The following is an 8,583-nucleotide window of genomic DNA, read 5'->3' as shown; positions in this document are numbered from 1 at the left end:
CTACAAGTGTTCTACAAGTTAAAGGAGGAAGGGAGCACTGCCGGGTGAGGTGGTTTGGGAAGGCTTCAGCGAAGAGATGGGCTTGTTCTGGATAGAGTGAGCCCGCAGCCCAAGGAGAATGGATCCGAGAACAGAGGTTTGTGATCATTGTCAGGAGGCTGGATCATTGTCTTGTTTCCAGCGAAACATGGTGGTGATTAGACCCAGCCGCAGTGTTTTCCCCTCGACAACGTGATGTGCAGAAATCAGAGTTGGTCAAGACCAGTTTGTGCAGCTGATGAAGGCATGGGGCAGAGAGTGTCCTGTTATCAGATACCAAGGCAGTGACTGCTGAGAGTCATGGGTGAACTTAGAAGTAGGAAGAAAGATGAGGTGAAGGAACAGTCTGACCAGTCAGACTACAGAGGAGCTGTCTTGTTGACAAAGGGCTGTATTTCCTTGGTCCTTTCAAAGGTTGACCGTACAGAAGAGAATGTTCATTTCAACCATTGTCCATTCATTTAGGAAGCAATTGAGTAGAGTAAGATCCAGCTTCCAGGAAAGCAGGTTCTGTTTGTGGATTGATTCCCAGTGCTTGCCATTAGGGTACTCAGGAAACACTGATTGAAAGAAGGAATGAATGGCGTTTATGTGTCATATATAAAACCATATACAAATGCCATGACCAGAAAGTAACCCATGAGAGTTCAGAAGCCACTTTTTTGATGGGGAGATTCGGAGGAAGAAGAAGGGTAGAAAAGAAACATGGAAGAGAAGTCACAATGGACCATAAGAAGGTGAGAGGTCACAGGTTAGCCTTTTTAAATCCTCCTGGGAGTACTGAAAGGGTGACTAGATTGTCAGAGCATAGCAGATGGGAGGGCGAGAGTAGTGACATTAACATTAATAGCCTAGTTCTTGCTACGCTGGTCTTATTGGGGAGATTAATAGCAAAGCTTGGGGAAAAGAAATTATTTTTGCCGTGGGGCTCATTTCATATCTATATCTTAAAAGCAATTCCAGAGAGTATCACCTGAGCCAGTCTGGGCTTCCTCTGCTATTATTATTCAAATGAGGACTTTGAATAAGCAGAATTTGTCTCAGGAAAACTGCCAGGGGCACCAGCTTAGGTGAGGGTAAGGTGCACTGCTTTTGCCCACATTGGCTCATGGAGAAGGCCTTGTGTGCCCAATTCAAGCACCTGCTATTTCCATCCTGATTCTCTACATTCAGCAAAATTGGATCAATTCCTTCTAATCACATTTAAAAAGTGCTGGCCCATGTACTGAGAACTCAGACATGGACCAGACAGGTCTCTGTCCTGCACCTTCAGTCCAGTCGGGGGAGCTTTGGCCTATAAAGCATAATGGTGGGAGTCTATTTTTTGTTGTGATCATCATCATTGTTGTGGTCGTCGTCATCATCATCATCATCATCATCATCGTCATCATCGTCATTATCGTCATCATCATCATTGTTAGCAAGTCCAATAATAAATGTTGTTTCAAGTAATCTGCACCAACCCTGTATGGTAAGCTCAATTATTCTCACTGTGTAGACAGGGGAAATTGAGGCCTTGAGATATGAAGTGACTTACCTAAGGTCAAAGAAGTTGGAGAACAGCAGAACTGCAATATGAATGCTTAGATTTTTTATTGTCATTTATCGTTACTCTCTTAATTCTTTGCTGCCTGTGTTGAGATTATAGTACTGTGATATGGAAAGCGTCAGTCGAGAGGTGCCTTCTTTACCAAATACCTCTGCCCCTCTAATGTGGTTAGAAGGACTCCATGCTGTCCAATGGTGCAGCCCTCTGCAGCAGGTACCCTCATCAAGAAGGAGAATAGAGGTTTGTGATCATTGTCAGGAGGCTGGATCATTGCCTTGTTTCCAGCAAAACATGGTGGTGATTAGACCCAGCAGCCATGTTTTCCCCTCGACAACGTGATGTGCAGAAATCAGAGTTGGTCAAGACCAGTTTGTGCAGCTGATGAAGACATGGGGCAGAGAGTGTCCTGTTATCAGATACCAAGGCAGTGACTGCTGAGAGTCATGGGTGAACTTTGACGACGACTAGCTACAGCTTGATTATAATCATTAAGCTTTTACAGGACACTGAATGTACTGCAAAGGGTTTTTACAATCTTTTTATTAGTTGTTCCCCATCCTGCCCAGCCTGAAAGAAGGGCTGCCACCTCCGCTCTGCAGGTGTGGAAACAGGGACATGGTGGGTTAAGTTGCCTGCCGGAGGTCATGCAGCGGCTGAGCTGGGGTTCCATCTTGTTGGATTGGCCAGATAGAGCCTGTTCCTTTGGGCCAATGGATTGATGGAGGGACCAGGAAGATTTAAAGCAATGAAGTAATACCTGGGGATACGGAAGGAAGCGGAATATTTTGAACTTTGTATTTTACTTTCTGATGTGAATTTTAAGTCAAAGGCCAGGCATTTCTCACTCTCTTCTGATTCTCCCTTTCTCCTGTACCATTTATTCCCCTTGTTCTCTAAAGGAAGAGGTTGGTCCTGGACCAGTGTCCAGGTTCCAGGCATTTAGAGAAGGCACAGATGGGTAGTTCTGATAATGCTGAGTAGAGCTCTAATGAGAAGGTCAAGGTAATTCTCTTTTTCTTGGAGAAGGCATTATGCCATCCTCTTAGCTTCTTACAGGGTTTTTAGTTAGAGTGTTGGTCATGAGATCTTCTTAGGTATCCAGGTACTTCAGAAGCTAATGTCACCTAAATTTAGGAACTGGGTGGTTAAGCAAATTGAAATAGGTTCTTTGTTCTTTATTCTTGTGACACGGGACTTTTCAAGCCCTCCAATCTGCACTGTGAGTTTCCAAAGGGGGACTGTAGCCTAAGCATTGCTGAAACGCGCGGGCTGCAGACTGCTTTCCCCTCGCTCTGTCTGCTGATGGGGACACTTTATACCCCTGAGAAAATGTGACCAAGCATATCCCACCCAGACGGGCAGCCCACAGCCCCCTTCCTTCTTTCCGTGGCTCCTCACTGGGCTTCTTTTTGCTCTTATGGGAGGCACAGGCAAAATATCTTACTTACTGTCTAAACCATTTAAGCATGAACCGGTAACCAAAGCCAGAAAATGAACCAGAAATCCTTTGAACTGAACTTCTATTTTTAGTCTTGGCTTATTACACCAACTGTAATGTAATAAGTGAGTTTGGTTATAGAGTATGTGTTAGGACATAAATTACTATAGAGACTTTTTTTTTTGTACAAGGTAGTGTCAGGGTGCAAGAATGTGTCTTTAGGATCTGTTAATATTTTTAATAGATTCTGGTTGTCCATGTGGTAAATTGGGAGCCTGGGTGTCTGTGTTATGGGACAAGCTCAGAATTGGTATTCTCTGTGACCTTAGGTGAGTCACTTAAACTCTCTGGGCCCTACATGTCTACCTATAAAATTATAATGACTCCTGCTTCCTCTCTGGGTTGGGAGTGAGGGGTGTGCTGGAACAAACTAGATCATAAGTTGTGAAGTACTTTTAGCTTATAGGGAAAAAAAGAACAGGAAGAGAATTTTAAGTTTCTATATGTTCTCTTCTTCCCATAACATCTAAATATGAAATCTTGGGAACAGATCTACGAAGAGACAGATGAGGTCAGGAAGAGATGCCTATGAATGGGACTGGCCGGGTGCTTTGCAAGACCCCTGCTTTCACAAAACCTTATATGGAGCACTGCGCTCCTTGGAACCCCCATGAGCCACCATGAACGCTGAATTTTGTCTTTCTTTCCTTTTTCAGTTGACGGTTTCTGTTATTGGGTGTGCAGTCTGATGCTTTTATATTTCTGCATTAAGTCTTTTTTCTACTAGGTGTCAGGATTCAGAATAGTCTCTTCATCAAATCTTATGGAATACCCATTTGCTGAAATTCAGGCCCATTTGCTGGATATTTGTTCTCCACTGACCCCCTCTTACCATCAGCCCAGGAAGTCCAGGTGTCTCAGGCTGTTCTTTATATCAGATGCTCAGGATCTGACGTCTCGGCAGATTTCTGCTGTCAGGAGCCCACACCTCCATTTTTTCTGCTGTGCTTATATTATCATGATACCCATTTTCAGAGGAGGAGATGGAGGCAGAGGTTGGAAGGATTTGCCTGAGGCCTCAGGGTGACTCATGAACACAAGGGTGGAGGGATGAGGCTGAGAGACTCTTACCCCCTGACCTCACTCCCAGATCATGTACTGTCCCTTTCCTCTCATGGACCTGCCTGCTTGGAAATTGGATTCCAAAACTTTTTTTGGTACCTTTTCCCATTCGTTGTTAGTCTTTGCCGAAATTCATTTGTCCAATGCGTCATTTAGCATATTACCTCTCTGTGGTTCTCAGATCAATGCCCAGAGTCTCTCACCTGTCCTTCTACTTAAGATTTCGTCCGAGCTGCAGTAAGTGTGACCCTTCACTTACTCCAGATTCTCTGGGTCCTGGCCCCTGTGTCAGAGGTCTGGAATAATTATCTTACAGGGATAAATGTAGAGTGGTTGCTCAGGAGGGGTGGGAGACTATAATTTGTTAAATACATTCCGTTGTCATGCTCTATATGAGATACAAAAACAACATGATAAACCTATGAGTGTGGTGTTCATATTTTGCTGATGAGGAAGTCGAGGCATAGAAAGGCCAAGTGATCTGCTGAAAGTCACATGACGGTGAAGCCAGGGAGCTGACACGTGGCCCATGGTCTTTTCCACAAGGTCCTCACTGACTACTCCTTTGGTAGCCACACCCCTCATTATTTGCATAATTATAATTTATCACATTCATGTAAGGATTTGTGGCTTCAGAAAGTTCTCAAAATTCTTATGTTATTTTTTGTTTGCAACAGACATGAAGTAGGCACTACCTATAACCATATCTCCCCACTTCTTTTTTTAGATGAAGAAACTGATGAGAGTATTTTGAGAGTATTTTGCTTAGTGTCCCTCCTCTGGTGACCAACTATATCATATAATCTATTATCAAATTATTCTTTCTCAAATACTATTTTCATTTATGTCACTCTTCTGATTAGGAAGGTTACCCCCTGACCTACCTATTGCTGAATAGAAAATTGTTTGCCAGTTCTTCAACCCTTTTTGACAGCTGGTCCACCCCAGCGACCATTCATTCATTCATTCATTTATTCAACAAACCTTAATTAAACACTTGTGATGTGCAAAGAAGCAGGGATATAAAGAGAAATAGTACATGATCCTAACCTTGAAGGAGATTACAGTGTGGTCAGGGAGTCATCCAGATCAACCCATTATTGTAATCCAGGATAATAAAGGCGATGACAAAGGGTATTAAGGGAGCACGTTGAAGGGGCACTTCACTTATAAAGTGGGCTCAAGGAGGGTAGCTTAGAGGTGACGCTTGTGCCAAATCCTGTGGGACAAGTTGAGTGTAGGGTGTGGAGTAGGGAGTGTTGAGAGGTGAGGTTGGGAGAGCTAAGAGGGGAAATCATGAAAGATTTTGTGGGCAAAAGTAAGGAGTATAGATTTTATCCTACAGACTATGGACAGCCACAATAGGATATCAACAAAATGTCAGAATAGTAGTTTCTAGCACTAGTCTCTGTGCTGGTTAATTTGGGGTATCAGTTTGACTGGAATGAAAGATACCTAGAAACTTGGTAAAGCATTACTTCTGGATACATCTGGACTGACGCATGCTACCAATTTCTGATTCTTCAGTTTGCATATGGCCATGATGGAATATGCATTTTGGGAGTCTCAGAAGGAGATGTGAAGGAGAATGAGAGAAGAAAGCTTATTTAAGGAAAGAATGACAGAAAACTCGGTAGGGAAATGACCATCTAAATCCATGAAGTCCAAATAATTCCATGTGGTAAAGAGATTTTTACTAAGACACATTATAATCAATTCTGAAAAGTCAGACAAAGAGAATTTTGAAAGCAGCTAGAGAAAGCAAAGTGTTACATACAAGTGAAATTCTACAAGACTTTCAGCAGATTTCTCAGCAGACACTTCGCAGGCTAGGGGAGAATGGGGTGATATATTCAAAGTACTGAGAAAGGAAAACTGTCAACCCCAAATACTAAACTCGGCAAGCCTGTTCTTCAGAAAGAGAAGGACAGGTAAAGACTTTCCTAGACAAAAGTTGAGGGAGTTCATCACTACAAACATTTCCTTCAAGAAATTTAAAAAGGAGTTCTTAAAATTGAAATGAAAGGTCATCAACTAACAACGTGAAACATGTCAGTATTAAAAAACTCACTGTAAAGGCAAGAATATAGTCAAATTCAGATTATTTGAATACTGTCAGGATGGGGCATACATAACTTTTAACCTAAGTGTAAAAGTTAAAGGACAAAGTATTAAAAATTATAGCTACAGGGGCTGGGGTTGTGGCTCAGTGGTAGAGCGCTCACCTAGCATATGTAAGGCCCTGGGTTCGAACCTCAGCACCACATAAAAATAAATAAATAAACAAAATAAAGATATTGTGTCCATGTATAACTAAACAAATTTTTTTAAAAAAAATTATAGCTACAAAAATGGGCTAATGAATATGAAATAAAAAAGATGTCAATTGTGGGGCCCAGGATGGAGAGGGGGTGATGCCTGACAATGCATCTGATGGGAATTGGGTGGGAAAGAGAGTAGGGGAAAGTAGTTGGGGATGGTGGGAGATGGATGAGGTGGTGACTCACATATCATGGTGCCCAAGTAGGGCCCAAATCCTAAATTCCAGCAGGGTGGGGGAATGCTGTATTCCATGGACCTCTTTATGAAGCAAAGTAGGTAATGGTTGCCATAAATGACAAACAAGTGAAATGCCTAATACATGACAATATTTCAAATGAAATTGGGACAAGTGGTTTTCAGAGAGCAGAATGCTCCAGTATGTGAACACCAATCTGCAGAAACAGTAAGAACTTCAAAAAGCCAACCAGGAAACGAAATGCAGAAGGGAAGATCAGAGGGACTGCCCCAGGACAGGAGTCATTCTGTGGAAGTAAAAATGAAAACCAACAAACAGAACACCTGGCAAGGGAGATGGCAGTAGTACCCATCAGTGAGACGCCGCAGTCTCAGAAGAAAAGACTCGGCAGATCCTCCTGTTGCAATGAGGAAACATTGATGAACAGAGTTTAAGTCAAGATTCCTGAATAGCTGAAACCATGGCTTGTTGGTGACTAAGATTTAATTACAAGGCAAAAACGACTCTTTTATCTTCCTGCCAGGAAGAATGTGGATTTCATTCTACAAGATTATGCCAAGTACAAGAAATCTCCAGGAAATACCAGGAGTGTGCTGTTAATGAAGTAGTGGCGGGGATAAAAGAACATGCCAACGTGATGACGGGCAATCAAGCTTCGCAAACTTGAGCGACTCCAGTCTGCAGATGCTCTTGCAGATCACCAGGATGTACCCGTGTCCCCGGTACATGGAGCCTCAGATCTACTGAGATTATTTGTGCAAATTAAATTGATGTAGGCCTGATACATTTCTGGATGAGAAGGAACTTGCTTTATTACTGAATCATCTTTATGATTTCCTAAAGCACCAGACAAAGACTTTGCCGACTAGTTCCAGAGATTATGAAATGTTTCATAAGAAAGCTGCATGAGGTTCTCTCAGGCACGTATGTTTGAATCTCTGTAAACACATTCCATCCCTTTCTTGTACAAATGAGGTACCTTGAAGCTGTCAGTATATAAAAGAATTAATGTTTGTTTTCTGTTTGATTTTAAACAGAAATTAAAGGAGGTTATGGCCCGTCTTTCTTTCTTTCTTTCTCTCTCTCTCTCTCTCTCTCTCTCACTCTCTCTTTCTTTCTGTCTTTTTTCTTTCTTTTCATTTTAAAGATGCTACCAGTATATTCAATGCAAACAGAAGACAGGCATGCTATCGAGGGTTTCATTGCTTAGTTGACAAAGCTACTTTTGAATGCTGGTGGTTCTATTCTTTTGATACTCTACACTTTTATGATATATATTAGTACTATATGACAAAATGCTCTGATACCTAGTGCCAAAGGTTCTATCTAGTGTAGTTAACTGAATATATTTATCCATTTGTGCTCCTTTTTAAAAATAGTGCTTATAATAAAAAGCCTATCCTTTTAAAGTCATCCGTGTTGTTATTTGCTCAAATTGTTGAAAAATTATGGCACCTTGTTTCCTGGTTTTTGTATTTGTGTCTGGTGCCTGTTTTAACATGATAGCTACTCAATGCATTGTGTAGCTATAGTTTTCTGGACAAGTCAATCTTTTAGAAATTGTTTTTCAGGTCTTCAATGGATTTTTTCTTTAAATTTCAAAGATAAAAAAAAATTTCTTTAAATTTCAAAGATAAGAGATGTATATGGTGACATCAGTAACACAATATTGAGGAAGGATAAAAAGTCTTTGCATGCAGTTAAATTAAATTGTAATAAGTGGATATACTCACTAGAAGATGTTTCAAGTAAGCCTTGTGGTACTCACAAAGAAAAACCTGTAGTAGGTAACAAAAAATAAAGAGAAAAGAATCAAAGCATATCACTACAGCAAACAAACATAAAACCACAAAGACAAGTAGAAGAGAGAAACCAGAACTATGAAAGAAAATGACCAACAAGTGAAAAGAGGAAATC

The 8,583-nt window shown here is 41.3% G+C and overlaps 1 pseudogene; it reads left to right on the top strand.

Annotated features, from left to right (window-relative positions):
- Positions 1 to 1,278: 1,278 nt before the first annotated feature.
- Positions 1,279 to 7,575, top strand: LOC114106665 (mortality factor 4-like protein 1; annotated as a pseudogene).
- Positions 7,576 to 8,583: the final 1,008 nt, after the last annotated feature.

The sequence above is a fragment of the Marmota flaviventris genome, chromosome 10, assembly GCF_047511675.1.
Source record: "Marmota flaviventris isolate mMarFla1 chromosome 10, mMarFla1.hap1, whole genome shotgun sequence".
Classification (NCBI taxonomy): Eukaryota; Metazoa; Chordata; class Mammalia; order Rodentia; family Sciuridae; genus Marmota; species Marmota flaviventris.
This window is presented reverse-complemented; position numbering and strand designations above follow the sequence as displayed.